This window comes from Meriones unguiculatus, chromosome 1, assembly GCF_030254825.1.
Source record: "Meriones unguiculatus strain TT.TT164.6M chromosome 1, Bangor_MerUng_6.1, whole genome shotgun sequence".
Taxonomy (NCBI): Eukaryota; Metazoa; Chordata; class Mammalia; order Rodentia; family Muridae; genus Meriones; species Meriones unguiculatus.
The window spans coordinates 185,410,795-185,434,143 of NC_083349.1; positions in this window are offsets into that span (position 1 = coordinate 185,410,795).

The following is a 23,349-nucleotide window of genomic DNA, read 5'->3' on the forward strand; positions in this document are numbered from 1 at the left end:
ATGCTGACTCAACCCTCCAGAAGACATGAGGGTGAGCCAAATGGGCCCTGTTCTTGATGGCTTGGGATGAAAATCTCCATATGTCTATTTTAAAATAGCATTATTTTTGGAGATCAGGAGTTATACGATCAGGAGAAGTAAGGTATTGATAAAATAACCAGAAATCTGGCTGTGTAGTCGATCTAACACTTGTTCTAGATTTAAAGAGGAGGAAAATAAATCTTCAGAGCTGGTTATGAACCAGACACTCTGCTAGAGTAGAGTGTTCATGCTCCTAGCAAGACTTTGAGGTGATTGCCTTGGTTCTCCTTTTGTGGACACATTAATCAAAGTTTAGAGGGTTGAGCTCCTTGCCTAGGTTATAAACATATAAGCATTCTTACACTGGTGAAATGAGCTAATTCAAAACACGTCGAAGTACTTAAATGCAGATGTATTGGGAGCAGCTCTCTGCAGGTTCACTGGTCCCAAAGGCCAGGGAAGCCACCATGAAGCAGGAGACAAAAGTGGGAAAAAGAGAAAGGAAATGCCTGCACAGAGAGAGGAAAGAAAACAGAGAGTGAGAGAGAGAAGAAAGAGAGAGAGAGAGAGAGAGAGAGAGAGAGAGAATGAGAGAGAAGGAAAGTAGAGATTGCAGGGAACCAACATTCTGGGTTATATAGTGAAGATCCTCTGGGAGAGGGGAAGCCCTTGCCAGTGGGCTGGAGAGTTCGGGGTAGAGGGGTAGAGCATGCCAGCCATGCCCTGTAACAGGTAAGGACTGACTGAAGGATGCTGGGAGAACCTGGTTAAAAAGGCACTTCAGCCTCCTGTCCTGGGTCTGCAGCCCAACCCAAACCATAAGGAATTGTATGTGGTACATGTTGCTTATGCTTTGGTGGTCAATTCAGAGTGTTCAACAGACAAGGCCATGTTGTGGCTGTCTAAGAGGTGAATGTGGAATACACTTGGTTTTCTCTACCGTGACTCTAAATTCAAGTTTAAGCACATTCCCTCTGCCTTAAAAACAACAGAAAAACATAAAAGATGAAAAAAAGAGGCCAGCCAGAAGTCAACTAGTTCAAAAATAACATAAGAATCTCTGCAGGCTAGAGCTAGAAGGACACACAGCAAGCTTCTGAACCCTATGCTGAAAAGCTGCTGCTGAGATGGGGGGAGGGGCACCATGCTGATTGTGTGAGGCTTGGAGCTGCTTTGTACAAACGTTGCTTTCCTTGAAATGAGGGTGAAAATATGATTGTTGACTAATTACCACTGTGGTGGTTCTCAGACTCAAGTGTGCCTCAGAATAATCACCAGAGGACCCATGAGAGCTAAGATTGCTGGGCCCCACCACAGAATGTCTGGTTCAATAGGCAGGTCCAAGGCAGGACCAAGAGATGCATCTCTAGCTTCCAGGGAGCTGATGGTGCTAGTCCAGAGATGCTCCAGGAAGTACTGTTTTGGGGTGAGGGAGGAGTGAGGGGACTCGGGAGGGATGTAGCTCAGCAGGTTGCAGTGTTTGCCTAGGATAATAGCATGGACCTGGCATGTGGTTCCTGCCTATGATCGCAGCACTAGGAGGTGAAGGTGGGAAGACCAGAAATTCAAGGTCAGTCTCAGCTACATGTTAAGTTCCAGCCAGCCTGAGCTACCTGAAACAATTTCAAGAACAAACAGAAACAACAAAGAACAAATAAACAGCAATGAAAAAGAAGTCCTATGAACACAAACAATTCTTTTCAAAATTAATTCTCTTAGACATTTTATTTCCTGACAGTTACCAAAATCTGATTAACATAAATTGCTTTCAGGAAATAAGAGCCTGTGTGTGTATGTGTGTGGGTATGTCTGTGTACACATTGGTAGAGAAGAATACTTGCCTAGAATGCTCAAGATACTAGGTCCAATCTCCAGGATTAATGGAAAAACATAAATGAGACATAATGAATTTCATTTTTAGACTTTAAACTTGAGTCTCATCTTCAATATAACTAACACTGTATATGATGATATTCTAAAATTTGAAAATAGTAAAATTTTAAACATCCTGACTCTAAATCTAACAGATGCTCAACCTGAATTTTCTGTCATAGCTTTTCAGCTCTGCCACTAATAGCCAAAAGCAGAAAAGGACCGTGTGTAAATTAGTATGTGCATCTGTGTTTCAATAAAATTTTATTACTCACGTGTATTCAATAAGACAAAATCAGCAGATCTGCCCTGGTGATGTTGCCTTTTACATTTTTGATCTAGCTACCAGATGCAAAAACCAGGAAGGGGTGCTGGTCATTATGCTGCTAGATATTTTACTGCTGTCAATGCGTTTCAGGGGAGAATAGAAGTATTAAAAGATTTGGATGTATTTAAGAATATACAATTAAGCATGTTAAAAAAAATCAAGGGTAATCAGGAAAATTTAAAACTATGTAGCTCTCATGTTGCCTCAAGGAATAAAGAAAAAAAGGTGAAGAACAGAAGGTCATATGAATGTAATTCTGTGTTGTACCTGACCCAGACAATCCATGTCGTGGAAGTTTATTAGAAAGAAGACTAGATACTTAGCTGTAACTCTTTCTGGCTTGATAAGGCCACAGGAAGCAGGAACTATTGAGGAAATAGATTTCTTGGTAATCTTCTGGGGAGGAGGAGCAGAAAAGCCTGTAATATGCTGAGGACCTGGCAGCAGCTCAAACTCTCAATCCATCAATCAATACTCACATGTATATAACAAAATGCAAGTCATTATGCAAGACCCTGGGAACATGAAAATGAAGATCATGCCTCTTCCATCAGGAAGCTTATCATTTAGAGGTCAGTGAGTAAACACTCTAATACCCAGGATGTGATTCAGCAGGCAAGACAAGCTCTTGCTCTCAGAACAGAATTCTGTGGCTGTTGGATCTCCCATCCTCACTGGGATCACACTCTATTACCAGCTTCCAACATTCCTCCTAGGGAATATGTCTTAGTCACTGTTCTATTGCTGTGAAGAGACACCATGACCAAGGTAACTATTACAAAATTAAAAAAAAAAACATTTAATTGAATTTAGCCCATTATCATCATGAAATGCTGGTAGAGAAGTACTTGAGAGCTATATCCTGATCTTCAGGCAGGGTTGAGGGTTATGGGGTACGGGTGGGATTGAAACTGGGACTGGCATGGACTTTGGAAATCTCAATGCCCACCCCCCAGCGACTAAGGTGTTAAATATGAGCCCGGAGGGAGGTTCATTCTTCTTCAATTAACCACAGAATAGATCCTCTATTCCCCTCCTTTCCTTGGTTTCCCTGCCTTTCCCCTATAGGAAAACTGTGAGCATAGCTTGTTTGTGGGGATGTGGCTAGCAGAGATAGAACTGTACCAGGTGGGACCAGAAGAAAGTGGAAACGTCTACATGGCTTCTCTAGGATCCCTCTCCCTAAATGCCCTTTGCTGTCTTTTTCCAAGGTGAAGCCCTACTCATTCTTATTTTTATATTTATTTTTATTTTTTATTATGTGTGTGGGCATGTGCCTGTGCTTCAGTATATGTACATGAGTGAAGGTTCTTCCAGAGGCCAGAGATGTCAGATCCCTCTGGAGCTGGCGTTACATACAGACAGATATAAGCCTCCAATACAGGTGCTGAGAATTGAGCGTCTGTCCTCTAGAAGAACAGCAAGCACTCTTAGGTGCTAAGCCATCTCTCTGGCCCCAGCTCAACTCATTCTTAACATGTCAGCTGAGAGAGCTTCCTGGGGAAACTTTTCCAAACCTTCTACTCCTAATCAATGCCAGGAGCTCTTCTAGGCTACTAGGACAGTTGGCCTGGGCTCTGGTTTGATGTCTGCCTTAGGTCAGACTGTGAGATCCTAGTCATCTTGCCTGTCCCTCTCTTTTGACTTTTTGCTTGAGCAAAACCACTTTACAACTGGACTCAGAATGTACTGACATAGGGATTTTAGACACCGATCCTACCCCCACTCACCACCACTGAGTTGGATAATTTCTGTTTTATCTCTAGGATGGAGCCCAGAGACCACATCATAAGATGTCTACCCTGTTACCACCTACTGTCTACTCTAACCATGTTATATCACATCCTCATCCCTCCCACCCTGTGCTTCCTCATCTTGGCACCTGTGATGATTAGGGCCAGTCGTTAGATAGACTGGATTTATAACCAGTTGTGTAGCTTTTCCTGGGGAGATGTGAACAAACATCTAGTCAGCTGAGATAGGTCACTAATAACAGATGAAAGAAATGATTCCACACAAATCTGGCTTAGTAAACAAATGAGTTTATTGAGGTTACTTAGAGAAACACAGGTGACTCAAAGGCAGTTGCATTTTGGAAAAGTCCACCCTATCATGGATGAACACTCATGAAAGCTGCTACCTAGAGCATCCTTACAGTCTCCTCTTCCCAGCAATGGCCACTGATACTAGAACCCTGAGGAGAAATTCTGTGAACCTTGTGAATTTTGAGCATATCCCGTTTACTTCCTGAATCTTGTGAGCCTCCCTATAGGAAAGAAGATTTCAGTTTAGACAAATCTTATGTGACACAGGGGAAGCACATCTCTGGGTGTCTATGAGGGTGCATCTAGAAGAGCTCAACTGAAAACAGATTTATCCTGAATGGGAGTGGCACCATTCCACAGGAGGGGGTCCTGGAGGAAATATAGAGGAGCGAAGTTTATAGAGTATCCACATTCATCTCTGGTCTCTGACTGGGAGGTAATGCGACAGCTGCCTCATACCGTAACATTTGTTCTATGATGAACTGTATCCCTCTGAACTGTGAGCCGGAATTAACCCTTACTCCCTTAAATTGTTTCCTTTCCGGTATTTGGTCCAGCAACAGGAAAAATAACTAATGAATACAAAAAAGGATTTTATTTAAAATGTTCTGGGGTTTTTGTTTTTGTTTGTTTTGCCTGTTCTTCACACTAAGCTCCCTAAGGGCAGAAAATTTGGATTCCCTGTTACATTCCCAGTATCAAGATTAGTTAATTCTCAAAGACACCAGATGAGTAAGAGACATGAGGAGGGCATTCAACCATAAACCTTAGTTCAAGAGAGAAGAATAAGTTTTGACATTCAGAAGTCAAGTTGGTTTAGAGATTTAAAATTCAACTTAAATGAAATCAAAGAAACACCACACAATTACATACTAATGTATGCTTGTTATTTAGCATCTTGCCAGGTAGAATTGATGGGAACAAAACTACCATAATTCTCTGGTTCTTCATGAGGAAGATTCATATTCAAAGAGAAGAATACGTAGATTATAGGTATTGTCTAAAGGTGACAGAGAAGGCAAAGTAACAGCGGTGAGTCTTGCATAATTGGTACAGAAAGACTTAGTCCTCAATAGGCATCTTGCATATACATTGATATAATTAAATATCAACCCTGAAAAGTCTATGCATTTTTTAAATTACAATTTGTATTTAGTCTTTGAAATTTTCATACTTACATACAGTATATCTTAATCAAATCTACAATACTACTCCTCCCTGCTTTACCTCTCCACAGAATCTCACCATATCTTCCTTTCAAACACATGTCCTCTTTTGTTTATTTTATTTTTCTTTTTAGTTACATTTTGTTAACTCTGTGTCCCCGCTGTATCCCGCTCCCTCATTCCCTCCCCAACCCCACACTCCCTCCCTGGTCTCCTCCCTGCCCCTTTCCCAGTCCACTGATAGGGGAGGACCTCCTCCCCTTTCATTTGACCCTGTTTTATCAGGTATCTTCAGGGCTGGCTGCAACGTCCTCCTCTGTGGCCTAACAGGACTGCTCCTCTGTTCTCGTTTTATAGTATTCATTTATTTATTTTTTAATTCGCCAAGACCAGTTAGTGCTGTCTTGTATGTACCTAGGTACTGGGTCATCCACTCAGGTCCTACCAATGGCTACATTCCTAAAGAAAGGTATTTCTCCTTCCCACAGGAGCATAAACTGCCATGAATCTGCTTTTAGATTTGACTCATTCTCATGTGAGATAATTTTAAGAACCTTAGGGCAACAAGAAAAACAAATGACATAGATGGTTGGCATGGTAAGAATACTTGGGGGCCTCTCTGCCTCTCTGTGAGGCGCACAGAAATTTCCAGAGAGGGCTGTCCAAGAGACAGAGTCTACAGCACATCTACTCTGTGGGTTGTACTCACTAGTTTATTTTTGGCAGCCTTTTCTGCCTGCCATGGGTACTTTCTTATTATAAGCTGATTCAACCATGTCACCGAATGTGTCTTCAGATAATGCAAGCAGTCAGCAAAATGAAGGACAATGATATGAATTGGTCATTTAAGAGAGACTACAAAAAGCCCTGCTTCCAACCAGCCAGCTTCCATGTCCTCGGTGCTCACTCCCTTCTCTCATCTCTCTATACTCTTATCCCATCAGCTGTCACCCTTCCCATTAAGTATGCCTTCCTGTGAGCCTGCCAAGGTGGTCAGAGCATGCCTGCTAGACAAAAAAATAAAACTACGAGCCAGCAAACAGAAGACCCCTGGCTGTTTCTGTTGCTATCTTCTCTCAACTTCCTCTTGAAATGCTGGTCCCCTTTGCTCTTCCTCCCCTATGTCTCAGGTTTTTCCCTCTCATTGCCAGTCAGCACACAGAGCTTCTACACTCTTACCACCAGCACATTTTCCTTGTTCCCTGATTTCTGTTTGTACTACTTTAGAGAAAGGACCTTTTGCAGGCGACCCATGCTTCTGTATTGAACAGCTTTCCCTGTGGATTTGGCTGGATGCTCAGATATTATAGTCGTTAATGTTAATTAGGATGACCCCATCCTCAGCCTTTGACTCTGAAGGTCTGTGCTATCTACTCAAGCTACAGGAATCTGCCCTGCCTCACCAACTCATAGACACCAGTCTGCCATGGCCAGAATTTCCAAATCCAAGGACTAAGTAGTAGCCCTTTCCTTACTGGACTTTCTACTGCACTCTACAGGCTGGCTACTCCTGCCTTGGCAAGCTCTTCTTGAAGCCTCTGATTCTCTCTGTTCCTTTTGCGCCTTTCTCTCAACTTCTTGAAAGTCTGGATGCCCTCTGCAGTTTAGTTCCAGGCTCCCTCATTCTATGCTCACAAATGGTGAGCTCACTTAGTGAGATTTTGACAGACTGTTTCCAAAGCTGTATGCCTACGGCCAGCCTCTCCTCTGAAGTTCTCTCAAGGCATCTCTCTCTTGTCTTAGAAACAACTTGACACATAGAGAAAGCACTTTGCATTTTCCTTCAAACATGGGTCTCTCTTCATTCTCTCTCTTGGCTTCCCCACCCATGTGACTCTGGGTCACAACCTTCAGAATGCTAGCTGTCACCTTCTTTGTCTTGTCTCCATTCAGTGCTAGTTACTATTCCTGCCAATTTAACCTAGTAAATATTTTTCAAAGCTGTTCCTTTCATTCCTTCTCAGAAATCCTGTCCCAGTTCAGGCTCTCATCATTTCTTGTCTGGATTCCCAATAGGTCTCCCTGCCCCTAAGCCTTTCCTCCTTAAAACAATCCTCCTCAGAACAGAAAAATCTATATTTAAAATATGAATCTGACCCTGATATCCTTCTGCTCCAATCAGTTAGAGTCCAATCTGCTTAATGTGACACAGAAAGCATGTCTCCACAATTCTTAACATTTACCTCCCACCATGACCTCCTGAGTAGATCACTCTTTTATAGCAAACCTTTTAACATCTTAAATTATGCTCATATGTGTGTTCCTGTGGGTTGGTATGTGCATATGGATTGCTGCACAGTGGAGGGCAAAAGTAGGTATTGGCTCCCATGAAGCTGGAGTTGTAGTTATCTATGAGCCACTAAATATGGCTGCTGGAAACTGAACTCAGGTCCCCTGCAAGAAAGGTTTGTGCTCTTAACTGCTGAGCCAGCGGGGTCTTTCATTATTGGCAACATCACACCATTTGTAGCCATGGCTTCTGCCTCCTCTTTGCACATGCCTTCAGCTTTCATTTGTATCTTTCTGCTCACAGTGTTGCTCCTACCTGGTAGGTAAGATTTCAGCCTACCATTGGGGGCTTGGATCCTTTTAGCTCTCCTTAATACCCGGTTATGTCCATATGTCTCCTTGACTGCATTTCCACACAGAGTTCAAAGGCTGTTGCTTGTTTGTATGTCTCTTGACTATTTCCTGATCTTTCTCAAAATGGGAACTCAGAGTTCCAATGTCGAGCCTTCTCAGATAAGAAAACTATGTGTTGCAAATACATATCTGCTGGGGTGTGTTATCAAAAGCTATGGCTATCTTCCCTGGTGTCGTTTTCCTATTTCTTTTTCCCAATTCTCAGTATAAATGTTTTGTGTACATATATGAGCTTGGCTAGACACTCATGGACAGGGTCTTTCACCTGGCACATTTACACATCTGTGCACCTTCTTGTTGGTCCCAGCTGATTAGTAATTTCTATAATGCTAACATCATCCTAATACAACTTCATGCTCTGTCTCTAGGACCTTTATAGCATGAAAAATTCTATAAATTATTCTATTATGTGAAGTAGAGGGTAGTCTATTATGAAGTAGGGAATGGTTTATTTGGAAATGTTATAGTTCAAACCCAGTTCTCCTATACGCTAGATATATGATTTTTGTTTAATTACTTGCTTTGTTTGCAGAAGAGGGACAATAAGAGTATTTCATTTTATAGGTTGGAGAGATGGCTCAGCTGTTGAAAAACTTACTGCTAGTGCAGAAGTCCCAAGTTCCAGCCCTAGCACTCACATCACTGCTTGTAACTCTAGTTCCAGGAAATCCAATCCCTTCTTTTGGGTCTGTGAATACATAAACACATGTGCTACTCATACACACACCCAGACATATACCCATACTCATAAAGTAAATATAAAGGTCTTCTTAAAAGAGTATTTAATTCCTAAGATGTATAAATGTATATAACAATATGTAATAATATTTGTAAATACCAGTCACCACATTGCTGTCATATAATTAGTGTCAAGAATGTTTCATAAAATATCCACCAAAATCCCCATCAATGATGTTCCTCACAGAACAACATCAGCTACCTAAGTTTTAAGAGTTGTCAAAAGCATAGTTTCGTTTAAAAAATAATTATCTTTCAGCAAAGGTGCTGTACAAATTGGATATCTGAACATAGAACTTGATCCATATTTTTCATATAACACAAGAATTAATTAAAAATGGACCAGTAACCATAATTTAAAAACTGAAACTCTGAAACAGAGGGAAATATCAGTTATACAGGTATTGGCAAGAACCTTCTTGGGATGACTCTAATAGCTAAAGAAATAATCCCAAGAACTGACAAATGAGATTGCATGAAATTTATAAGCTGTTCCATAGGTAAGCAGATATTACCAGACAATAGATAAACTCTACAGAATGGGAAAAAATACTTTGCCAACTACACAACACGTGGATTAATATCTATAATATACAAAGAACTGCAAACATTAAACAAGAGGTAAACCATCTTATCCTGTAAATATATAGGCTAATGGAATGAAGAGACAGTTCTCAAATGAAAACATAACAAATGACCAATAAACATTTGAAAATGGGTTCAATATCTTTAACTATCAGGGTTAGGCAAGTTAATGAGATCCTACTGCATTCTGATTAGAATCAAGAAAATCACCACCAGCAAATGTGGCAGGGATGTGGAGGAAAAAACCCTTATATGCTGCTGATTGGAATGCAAACTGCTGGAGACATTATGACAGTCAATACAGAGATTCCTCAAACAAAGCTAAAAATAAAATCACCATACCACCTCATCATACTTGAAGGAATCTAAGTCAGCATGCCTCTCTGAGATACTTGTACATCGTGTTTATGCCGTTCAAAATAGCTAAGGTATGGAACAGCCTAGGCCCAGCAACCGGTTGAATGGATAAAGAAAATGTGAGAAATATACACCATGGAATTTTGTATAGTCATAGTAAAAAGTGAATAATGACATTTACAAGTAAATGAATAAAGCTGTAAATCACTATGTTTAATGAAATAAGTCAGACTCATAAAGACAAATCATGTATTCTTTTGTATGCAGAACATGAATGTGTGTGTGTGTGTGTGTGTGTGTGTGTGTGTGTGCCTGTGCATGTAGGCATTAAAGAAGAAGAAGAGTTCTCAAGGGAAGAACAAAAATTAAAAAAGAAGGTAATATAGGTCTGGAGAGATGGCTAAGAGGTTAGGAGCACTGGCTGCTCTTCAGGGATCCTGAGTTTGGTTCCCAGCAACCACATGGTGGCTCACAACCATCTATGATGAGATCTGTGCCCTCTTGCAGTGTGCAGATATACATGCAGGCAGAACATTTTACATGTAATAAATAAATCTCTGAAAAGAAAGAAAGTAATACAATATGTGACATGGAAGCTGAAGATGGGGTGGGGGAAATGTGGGAGCAGAAATGCAAGTGAGAGGGCCATCGGTTAAGCGAATGTATTAGAGCAAAGCGCCATGACACAGATTACGAAAATTTCATAATAAATCCTGTTCTTTTAAATGCTAAATTTTAAAGTTAATTTGAAATGTGATGTAGGGGAAAATAAATTAAGATCACAGGCAAAATACTGAAAGTCCCTTGACTTTTGTTTCTCTGTATGTAAGTAAAAGGGTGGCATGCACAGACATGATGGCCTCCCTAGCCATCTTCCTTCTCTGAGAAACAGCCTACCCACAGCCTCTGTGGTGTTATGCTAGGTTACTAAGCTCACCCTGACCACAGACGGAGGCGACAGAGTTAAATAACTAGATTCTCTCCCAGGCGTTTGGGACCTGGATATTGAGACACTGAATCAGGTGACAGATTGTGGAAATTTGAAGGTGAAGCTGATTGTGCTAGAAGCCTGAAAGCAAAAGCCCAAGATGTCTTCATTATGGAAGGCCAGGAGGTTATAAGGCAAGGAGGCCTGAAAGTAGAGACAACAGAATGGAGTGAAGACGGGCACACACACATGCACATACACACATACGCACACAAGCACTCACATGTGTACATTCGAGCATGGGAGTCGGGTGGCAGGCATGGTGAGCAGTTGGTTATGCCCTCGAAGGATGGGTGAAGGAATCCCAACACCTGAGACTCCAGTTTGGAACCTCTTGAGTTCTGAAGTATTTGTGTATGGATGGAATTAGAGTTTTGTCCCTAAGTTAAGCCACGTTCCTTTGAACAAGTTTGCCAGCTCCAATTTAATTATCCTCATCTCTAAGATCTTTCTATCAGAGCACCTCTGAAAAGATGTGCATCCTTTCAACCATCTTCCTCGGGCAACAGAATGTTGTAGAAAGCATGTTTGGTTTTCTCTTCTGATGATATGAACTTAGGAATCCTTCAGGCTGAAGAATCTTGACCCAACACCTGACTGATCAATTCTTTAGACTGCAAGACTCAGTTGTTGAGATCAGAAGTAACCTTTGATGAGTTTCAATGTTTTCCCTAGTTTGAGCTTCAAATCTTAGTTTAATTTAATGCATCAGATTTTTTTTTTTTTAATTTCTAGTGTCCACCATGAAACTTATCTGCTCATTCTTTTCAAAGGACTTTTCAAAGTCCTCCCTCATAAGCAGTCTCAGAAGCAACAGCAATGGACAGGAAAGCACAGCACAGCCTGGTGGAGAGGCAGTGCCATCCGCTTATGGCTGTGTGCTAGCCAGGAGATTTGAGATCCTGGAACATAATAGTGCATCTGACGGTATAGCTCCATGAGGTTTGGTTAGGAGGCGGGCCACCTGAATTCCGCTCTTACTTCTCTACTATGAACCCTGGAGGGGGATCAGTGACCATTGGAGCACATGGCTCCCTCTCTTCCTGGGGGCAGCATGAAGAACAGAGGAACATTCGGAGAACCTAGCCCCAGCTCAGGCCTCAGTTACAGGGAGAGGCAAAGTGATGGGACTGGGCTCCAGTAGGTCAGTTTGGCTTTGCCATCCATGCAGACTCTTCACATCTCCTGACAGTCTAGCACCTTTATCTTTGTACTTTGCTTCTGGAAATAATTTAAAGTCAACCAGACACAGGGAGAATTTATTGGAAATGCCCTTATCAAGATCATGTGAGGACCTAACCCTGATCCTTCATCCTTATCTCCTTGGAGAAATGATCATCCATTTACTCTTCTCCATTCTTTTCTGAGTCCATTCACTGCTTCTAAACAAAACTGCTTTCCCCATGTGCCCATCATGCCCTGATTTCTTATAGTCTTTGAAATGGAATCTTGCCAAAGGCTTATTGAAAGTCTGAGTAGATTACATTCACCAGCTCCCTTATCTACATGCCTATTTATTCCCTTCTAGAACATCCATAAATAAACATTGGCTCTGTCCCAAGGTTCAATCCTTGGGGCTTTGTTCTTGCCTCTTTTTTTCCTCTCTCACTTAGGGATCACACATACTGCTAAAGCTTTAACTGCCTCCTCTCCAAAGATGCTCTTCACAGTCCCTTGTTCTGAATTTGCATCTAATGACTCTCCTATGTGTCTGAAGCCAAGAACAGCACCTTCCCTGAACACTCATTTCCCCTCTTGGTTCTCCTATTTCTGTCTATTATTTCATAGAAGCCTGATGTAGCACTGTGACTCAGCTGTTACTCCTCTTTCTCTTCCCCAACTCCTGTCCCACAACCAGTTAGTCATTAAGCTCTATATTTCCTTTGTCGTGCCTCTCACATTTCTTCCTTCCTTCCCCTATACAGTGTCATCACTCAAATTTAGGTCCCTGGGGCTTTATTCATGGGTATTGCATGAGTTATCTTGCTATGCCTCCTCTCTTACCAATTCATCTTACACAGCTTGAGCCACTGGCTTTGGTGACATCTAAATCTCTCCTCTAGTCCTAGCACAAGCAGGGTAAATTTGGGCAAGCTACTTTATGACTCAGAATCTTTTTCTTTATCTAAAATAAAATTAATCATAATAAAGATCAGTGTTGACTAGTGTTATCATGTTCGAGGCAATGTCTTGGAAATGGTAGACACAATCTCATTCAACTCCAGTAGAATATTCTCATGGGTTAGCTGTTGCATTATACTTATTTTGTAAATGATGAAGACTGGGAAAGTTATATAAATTATCCAAGGTCACATAGCTAATAAGTATCAGGGCTGATGTTCAAACCTAGGCAGTTTGATTTCACTGTGCGTTTCTGACCTTTTAATAAGAAGCTATTTGTAAATGTTACTTAACTACTGATCAACAGCCTAAAATATGGATTTAGCCCTCTTTAAAAAATCTCCAGTGGTCATACTTTATAGAGCAAGTTTCCTTAAGTTAAAAGATGTGTTATGCCATCCACCACCTAATAAGATTCTTATTTCTTTCCATTATGATTATGATTCTTTAAAACATATGTTTATGCTTTGGGTTATAATGGTGTTCCTACATATAGAAGATACAAAAGCTGGAAAAATTTACAAAATTACTTCTTGGAAGTATCTGAGAGCATCCATAGCAGTAAGTACATGAAGAGTTAAAATACTGTTTGAAGTTGTAAAGGCTTATGTGGGAAAAGAAAGGGTAAAAGTCAATTGTCCAATGTGTCCGTTGCTTCATCTGAAGGAAGTCACAACAATTAACCCCAAGGGTGAAAATAGGGAGAAAGCAGCAAAAGCACAGCCCAATAAATGGAAAATAAATACAGTAAATTAAAGAATCTAGGGCTATCATGATGGTTGAGTTGTTAGGAGTACTTGCCGTTCCTCCAGCACCACGCTGGCTGCTCACATCGGCCTGTAGCTCCAGCTCCAGACACTCGAGATACCCCTGCAAGCCTCCATGGCACCTGCACACTCCTCACATACAACCACAGAGGATACACAGAAACACATACACACACACAAATAGAAAGTAAGTATTTTTTAAAAGAAAATAAGCAAAGCTAATCTTTGTTAAAACTCTAAGCAGGTTGAACAAAAAGTGAGAGAAACAACCTACTTCAGGATCAAAAAAAAGAGTCATCATTACAAACAGTTACAAAAACAGTATATCATGGATGATTCAACATGGAGTTAATAAATTTAATTTTTTAATAAAATGAACAAATTCCAAGGAGGAAACAAAAACACATTTTATGTTGACATAAAAAAAAAATGAAGTCTGAACAGTTCACACAGTTTAAGAGATTAATTCTTCTCTTAAACCTATAAAGAAAACTCTGGCCAAAGTGACTCTACTGCTAAGTTATCATACAGTTTTAGAGAAAAAAAATTTAAACTGCCAATCTTAAATGAACTCTTTCAGAATAGAAAAAAATGAGCTAATTTTATGATGCCAGCATAATTTTAATAGCAATTTGACAAGTACATTGCAAGAAAAGAAAAATTATATGCTAATACTGCTCATGAAAATCAAGCTCAAGCAAAAATTTTATACAAAAATTCATATATATATTTATAAAATAATGTGTTGTGGTAACTTGGGTTTATTTTAGGAACTCAAAGAAAAGTAATTAATGTTGGAAAATCCAATAGCATAATTCTGTATTTTCATGGATGAAGGAGTTAAAATTCATGTGTAATCTCAACATTTATAAATTTTATAACTACTTATATTCATATTTTTATTTTTTAAAAATTGGGGGAAATTAAGAATGGGAGGTAAGTTTCTCTCTCAACAAAAGCTGTCTTCAAAAGAAATCCTACTTAATGAAATATAAATGAGTAAGTAAATAAATAATAATAAATGAGTTTAGAAAAAACAGAGCACTTGCCATCCGTTCTTTTCAACACTGAATTAGAAACACTTCAAGTAAACTCAGTTATAAAATAAAAAAAGTGCATGGATTGGTATCATTGTGTGCAAATGATGTGATTGCCATGTGCTATATACAACATATATACAAATAATATACATTTGGACAGGAGACATTTTAGCACAATCTTAGAATGTCTTCAGACTTAAAGAAAGCAATATGAAAATGAAATTTAAGAAAGGCCGTTATAAGCCAGGGGTGGAGTTGTACAACTGCTATCCCAACACTTAGAAGGCAGAGGGTTATAAATTCCAGGCCATTCTGAGATACACAATGAGGTGAAACCTTAGCTTGAAAGAGAGAGAAAAGAAAGAAAGAGGTATTATTAGCTGTGTTAGTATTAAAATTATCAAATACCTCTAGAATTTTTGTATGGCTGGAGCTTGCATGGGTTTGTGTATGCTGGCACAATGCTCTTGAGTTCATATGTGTAAGTACCTCGCTGTGTCCAGTAAACACTATTTCCTTGCAGTCAGCCATCCACCATGTCTGGCTCTTGCAATCTTCCCACTTCCTCTTCCAGGATAATCCCTGAGTCTTGGGGAGGGGAGTGAGAAATAGACATCCCATTTACAGCTGAACATTCTCTTACTTTCTGTACCTTAGCAAGCCACATCTGTGTAGATGATCAAAAAAGTTCTGTGAAGAGGGATGAGAGATGCCTGGTTTGTGTGTATAGTAATGAGCCATTAGAGTTAGTTGAAGACTGTGTCCATGTAACAGAGTAATAGTTGGAGGGGAGGGAGGCCATGAAGCCCAAGCCATGGCTATGGAACTATTGACAATTGATACTGGCTGGGGAGGGACAGTCAGTTTGGCCCCTTTAAGATGGACCATGCTCCAGTGGAAGACCACACATACAAGACAGTATAGGCAGCATGAATTAAACTTAATTTTTTTTTTATTTAGAAAAAAGAAGAAGAATATTGAGTTGGTAGTGAAGGAAGAGAGGATGGGCCTAAGACAAATTGGGGGAGGAGGTGAATATGAGCAAAATGCATTGTGGGATATTCTCAAATAACTAATATTTTAAAAAAGCTATCAAATAACTTGAAACAAGTTAAATGAAATGAGTCTAAAGGAAACTACATATTACTGTGTGGGAAAAATCTAAATAAATGAAAAATGTTTCATATTCTCATATTTGATATTACAGTGTATAGATATTTGATAGCCAGTTTGTCTTAAACTGCTCTACAAATTTACTGAGACTCCAGTGAAGATGCCAGCAGCACTTTTTACATGGAATATTGTTACTTAAAAGGAAAGACATAGATTGAAATATAGCTAACAAAACCTTGAAGATCACAAAAGAAGAAAGAAAAGGACTGCCCATGCAGGCCTGGTATAAAAGTAATTACAGAAATATGTTAATCGATGTAAGAAAACCAAGTAGATCAAAAGACTAGAATGGGTAGGGTCTAGAAGCAGACGTGTTGGGTGAGGCGCTCTGATGTACATGGGATTAAAATAACATTTTACTAAAGGGAGTTAGGTAACTGGATATGTAGAGGACGTGAGGCTTGGTTTTCATCTCACTCTAGAAGCAGAACTAATCAGTGAAGGAAGACACACAAAAGTTTATAAGAAAATGCAGAAGCATGTTGCCATGATCCTGACTTAGAAAAGAGTTTGTGGGAAACAGACAAAAGTTAATGACAGGGAATAATTAATGAACAGTAAATCAGTCATATGAAGAACTGCTTTACATATGCATATTCATGTGGGATAGAAGTCAATTTAATAATTAAAAGAAATCAGCATCAGCATCTGTGTGCTAGTGCACTCATTTAATCCCAGCACCCAGAAGGCAGAAGCAGGCAGGTCTCTTGAGTTTTAGGCCAGTATGGTCTACAGAGTAAGTTCCAGGACAGCCAGGGACACACAGAGAGACCCTGTCTCAATATGAAAAAGAAAGAAAATAAAGAAAAAAAAAAGAAAGAATGGAAGAGAGAAAAAGAGAAGCGAGCAAGGAAGAAAATGCAGAAATAAGACATGGAGAGAAAGACAAGAGGAGGGGAAAGGACTGCAGGTGAGGAAGGGGAGAGGAGTGAAGACAAGGAAGAATGAATAAAGGGGGAAAAAAGAAGGAAGAAATATGTCTGTTGTATGGCATAACTTTAGACATGTCTACTCATCCCAGATAGGGAGCCCACACCAGACCAAGTGGTATTTATTACCACCAAAGCCCAACGTGGTGAGTCAGTGAGTTTTGTTGGGGTTATTTACAGGAGCAGAAAGGACCCAAAGACAGCTGCATCGCCAAAGCCCAACACTCAACTGCTCGCAGGCAGCTCTACTGATTGGAGAGTGCCCTTTGCAAGTGATTCGGTCCTTCTAAACCTCCTGGCAGTAGCTCCGCTGGTTTCTGCTTCTTCCAGGCAGCTGCTCTGATCTGAGTCGTCTTTGCAGCTTGGCTTGTCCGAGAGTGGACTCCCAGCAGCTTGGCTTGTTTACTCTTGGGAAGAAGGAGCCTGGAGGATCTGGTTAGTTTTAGGAACTTCCTGACCCTATATTGAATCGTTCACCTTCCTGCTTAAGCAGCTTCTCTGCAGGATGGAATCTTTCTGTCTTACAGGAAATGGATACAACAATGACCATAAAATAACATAAAAACCAAACTATGTCATCACAATTTTGAATTCCAAATATTTTTGTATAAGTGAATGATGTATATTCAAAATTTGTCCTCTGTGTCTGGCATAGTTGACCTGAAACAATGTTTTCAAGGTCTGTATGTTGTCTTGAATGGAGCTGTGGTTTCTTTGTTTTACATTGCTATCTAGGGTTTTCTCTTGTGACCGTGCCGTATTTTATTCCCGCCTTCCATTGCTAATGAATAGCGTTTCTTTCAGTTCAAGAGCAGAGAGGACAGTGTTGCTGGGAGGGTGCTGGCTGTTTGTTGGCATTCACATTTCACTTTGTGAAAAAGAAACCCATTAAACTGATATTATTTTTCTAAGCCATACACACACACAAACAAACAAACAAACCACTGAAAATGGTGGGGTATACATGCATACACCCATATGTATAATCTCAGCACTTAGGAGACAAAGGTGGGAAGATCATGAGTATGAGGCAAGCCTGAGCCTGTCTCAAAACAATAAACAAACACAACAACAACAAAAATATGGTTATCGGAACAGAAAAGAAAATGAAAGAAGAAAACTCAGGTCATGCCCTTGGAAGGTGTGTGAAGCCCTAACTTCAACAAATGCTTGGTGGTCTTGAAGCACTGACTTAAACTTCAGCATTTTGGATCATGGGCTCCTGGAGGAGACATGCAGTGCCTGCCTTGGACTCCTGCAGAGCAAGGAGAAGTAGAAGGACAAATCCACAGGATGACTTGGCACTCTGCATTTTGACTCAGCCAGTGGTGCAGTTGGGTGTGTCTAAATTGAGACCAGCAAGGAACCTTCTTAGAGACCTGACACAGCTTCCTTAGAATGTTTGCCCAGGAACCTTAGTGTACCAGCGGACCTGGTAGGCTCAGTATTTCCAAACCTTTTTTGGTTGGGCTGTCCTTCCCTCACCTTAGATTGGAGTATACAATGGATCTGGCAGGACCCACCTGTGCCTCTTTTCCCCAACTCTCCTGGGTCACAGGGATGCCCAGAGCCATCAAACTCCCATTCCTCTGTGCTTTAGGTCACTGGCCTGAGTTTCCTTACAACCTCAGGGTTTTAGCACATATTATTCCTGATTTGTGGAATACAATCTCTTTTCCCATCAGTCTGACTCTCATGTCCTTGAGAAGCCCACATGACTGAAGTCTGTTAAATATTCTCATCATAGCACTTTGGACCATTTCAGTTAGGGAATACCAGATCGCTTTCATCACTTTCCGAGTCTCTTTGTAGATCACTATAAGGATAGATGTGTGGCATTTGTTTGGCCATTAAAATCCAATGGCTAGCATAGTGCTGGGAGAAAGGTAAGCACTCACACAGGTTCATGGAATAAATGAATAAGCCAGTGAAGAAGCAAATGTAAAGATTTCTAAAAGTATCTTTCAGTGGCATTTCAGCTATCTACACAAACCTCATTCCTGTTAGTCCTAGTAAGTTGCCTGTGGGATGGATGTCCAGCATGTACACCAACACACATAGAGAGAGAAATCAAAAAGCAAAAAGGGAGAAGAGGTTTCCTTTAGCCTGTGGTTTTCCAGTCTCTGGTTCCAGGTAGGTAAGCCCATTCATTACTTTTAGATCTTTGGTGGCACATAGCAATGGCAGGAATCCCATGGGCAAAACAAAATGTTTCACCTCATGGAACGGAAGCAACAAAGCACAAGGCAAGAGCTTCACTTTCACAATTCACTTTGAGAGCATACTTCCAATAACCTACAGATCCTTCTACAAGCTCTACTTGTTTGGGGCTGCACCATCTCCAAAGCACCAGCCTAGAGACCATGCCTTCAACATGTTTGCCTTTGGGGAGCCTTTGAGATCCTAGCTGTAGTAGCGTGTTGCTGATGTAATGTGCTGTGGTGCAGGCTGTTTGATGGCTTTCTTTGCACACCAACCCTGGTTATCAGGGATGGGATAGGCTGGGGCCAGCTGGCTCTGCTTTTTGAAAACTCACATCTTGATTTATCTTCTATTCCCATAGGATATCGCTAGCATGGTGGTATTCTTGCCACCCCCTGGATAAGCCATGATACACATGGAACCTTTTCAAACTGCTGCTATGACAGCTGACGTGAGCTTCCAGCCAGCTGTGAGCCATTGGTGCTTCTCTCAGCTCCACCTGGCTATTAAAGTCTGGGCTTTCCAGGGAAAGGCGTTGGCTGTTCTGGGTCATGGTTTCCTCAGTCTAGTCAATTTCCCACCCATCACATGGCCCAGTGGACTGGAACCATAGCCCAGGATCCCAGCCTCTTCCTGCCCTCATGCCACCAAAAGTGATGAGGTTTCTAAAACCAGAAACTGGAACATCAGGGATCAGAGGAGCTAACCAAGGAAGAATTTATTATTGCTGTGAAAGAGGAGGTGCTGGGGGGGGATTTCAGGGTTAAGGGTCTTCTTTAGGAAAGTGGCAACCCTCAGGCTCTAATTATCAGGTTGGCAAGCCTCATCAGGGGCCAGGACACAGAGCCAATGGGGTAGGTGGATAAAAGGAAGAAAGGAAGAATGGATGGATGTTAGATGACAAATGGTTGATGGTTGGATGGTGGAAGGATGGGTAAACAACTGGTGGACAGAAGGAAAGATATATGTACATATGGATGAATGGACAGATAGAAGGATGGTGAAAGGATGAATGGATGTACAGAAGGAAGGATGGATGATAGCTGAAAGGATGGATAGACAGATAAGTGGAATATATATATTCTATATCTTATATATATATTCTCTCTATACATTCTGTCTATGTATATTCTATATAGAGAATATATATATATCACATGTCTCCTATGAGTATACCACATATATATCCATATATATGACTAGAGATAAATAAACATATATATATGAAGAGACTTATTAAGGAACTAAGTCATGTGGGTTTCAGGGCTAAGTCCCACAATAGACCTCCTAAAAGTTGAATAGCCAACAGAGTTCAGTGCATTTCTGAAGGCTTTGGAGGTAAGGAGTGCAAATGGTGTGATTTTAGTCTGGGGCCAATCCCCCAAGAACGCAAAAGATTTCTGATTCAAGCCTAGGTCCAAAGCTTAGAGAACCTTAACCTCTGCTCTCCAGTGGCAGGTGAAGCAGGCTATGTGTGCTCTTTCTGGCTTCTTCACTGGATTTGGGCCATAGACTTCTCTTTCACTCAACTGATTCAAATCCCATTCTTGGTGACACCCACAAATAACATTTGACCATATTCTTGGCTGTCTCCTCACCCAGGCAAGCTGATAAATCAATAAACTTCTACCACTTCCTCTAGCCTCATCGAGGGTACTGGCTACAGATCAATCACATTTTAACCAGTTCTTCTAGAAGTTAGCTGAGCCCTACAGGGGGAAAGTTCACCCATCATTGCTACGCTTATTTTCCTTGCTTCATTTAAATGTTTACTCTGGCTCTTCCAGCCCTGAGACAGAAAACAGCTTCAGTCCATATCTGCTCATTCATGTTTTCATGCGTTCGACAATGACTTACTGTGTGAACTCTACACGCAGCTCTCTGGGCTGAGTAGGTAGTACTGTGATAGGAATGACCCCTGCCCTCACCCAGCTTCAGAGGCAGAGACAACAAACCAGCAAGTAATTGCAAATTGTAGAGAGTGCTCCCATCAGGAAAAATTAGCAGCTGTCAGAGAGTTAACGGGTGTGCATAGGGAGAGCAGGCTGCTTTAGAACTTGGGGGGGGGGGGCGTGGGGGCACCAGGAAGTGATACTGGAGAAGAAATCAGACTCAGAAGGAAAAAAAGAGAATCTAGAGAAAGGAGCAGCATATATGAAGCCTAAGCCACAGCAGCTCTGGGGCCTTCAGCAGAGGACATGGTGTCCCCATTGCCCTCTGGCCTCTCCGACTTCTCAGTACTGAGGACCGGGAATCTTTCCTCCACAACAAGTGCCCCTTTCTCCTGTGGCAGAAGCATCATGCCAGCTCACTTGGGCCTGCCAGCAGCATCAGCTGATCTCCAGGCAGTTACAATCAACAAAGAGGGACAGAGGAGACCAAGACAGGAGCAGGGAGCATTCTCTCCACAGCCTGGGAGGTCATCTGGCTACAGAGGGAGACAGGACGCAGGGAGGGTGCTCTTTCTGTTCCCATTTCTCTATCCATGTCCCGGGCCTAAGAGCGGTACTAATTGGTGTCCTGCCAAATGTGTAAGTTCTGAGACAGTTTGCTGGGAACTGAAGATCACCCCATGCATTTGCACAGCTGCTACCTGGACCACCTTTGAATAAGACTGCCCCAAAGAATTCTCCTTGCTCTGATGATCACCGCCAGGGTGCCTGATACTGGTGTCTTGCCTCCAGATCTCCTCTACCCTCAAAGCGTTTTCTACATGTGTGCGCAAATGTTTGTGTGTGCATGCTTGTGGGTGTGGGAAGGTCCAAATACAATTTCTGGTGTTAGTCCTCAGTGACACCCACTTTAAAATTGTGTTTGTTAATCATTGTTGTGCCTGTTCAGCGTAGAGGGTGTATGTGGGTATGGCAAAGTGTGCATGGCACTCGTGTTGAAGACAGGACAACTTTATGGAGTCAGTTTTGTCTTTCAAACTTCATGTGGATTCTGGAGATCACACTCATACAGTCAGGCTTGCATGGCAAGGGCATTAATGTGCTAAGCCATGTTGCTAGCCTTACCTTTTTATTCAGTCTCTCATTGGCCTACAGCTCACTGAGTGAACCGGATTTCCTGGCCAGCAAGCCACAGGAATCTGCCTGCCTCTGCTCCGTGTGTTAGTTTATAAGCACACACTGTCATGTTCTGCTTTTTTCACATATGTTCTGGGCAATCAAACTCAGGACTTTCCCCTTGCAAGACAAGAACTTCAGCAATCACGCCATCTCCTTTTCTCCTAACTCACCCAAGATCTTTTGATGTTACTTCTTTACTTCCTGCTTTACTTCCTCCTCACCCTTCTCTTCCTTTCCCCTGAAGTTTTCTCCCTAGAGAAGGGCAAAATGAGCCAGAAGTTAGTAGGGTGGTTGATGGCAACCTGGAAAGCTCTCTGGCCACCACATCTAACCTGTTACCCTTCTTGTTTGCTAATGAAGTATTTTAATTAAGATTTAAAAAATGTCCTCAGTCCCATGAGATGAAGAATGATTGGCTTAGCCTAGTCATGATAATCTTACTCCTCTGGATAATGACTGGCCCAGGGAGGGACAGTGGGACATAGCTCTAACTAATGAAATATAAGTCAGAGACTGGAGACATTGGAACAATTTCTGACAGTAGGGGGAAATGTCCATCTTCTCGTGCATTCCTTCTTCTTGGGAGATCTGAGCTTGGTCGTCCTCTTGTGCTGATGAGGTTTGTAAAGCAGATATTAGACATAGGAGAGGAGGGGAGGGGAGCATCAGCTCTTCAGATCTTATAAACAAGCAACACATATTCCTTGGGACTAAATCTTCAAGCCCTTGCTACTGAAAGTATAGGTGCTGGAGCACATAATGCCCTGGCCATAAAAGCCAGATGATATGAGTTTGATCTCCAGAAGCCACATAAAACTTGAAAGCAGCAGAGGCATAAGTATCACCTGGGAGTTTTATGTGAGCCCTGTGTACATTAGGGTTGGGCATGAGTCAGCATGGGTCAGATTTTTCTGGACCTTTCACCCCAAAGCATGCTGGTTGGCAGCGTGCTCCAGGCACAGGTGTTCTTAGGGCTTCAGGAGAGTTCATCTGGTTCCAGACTCTGGAAGGGAGGTGCCCCCTGCACTGTATTCACAGTGGGGATGAGTCAGAGTGCTATAGAGTGTTAGGTCAGAAACCATTATAACCTTGGAGATGTCTTGGAGATAAGGTAAGGGTGGTCTGGGGAAGAAAGAGTGACTGTGGTCAAAAGTCAACCCAAAGCATAATTCGAAAGTTCTAGCAATCATCTGATAGCCAGGAGCCATTTTGCTCTACACAGAGGGCTGTGTAAAGAGAGTGGGAATTGCTCAGCAGATCTGCACAGAAACTGACTAGGTATACGTATGACTTAGAGACTTTG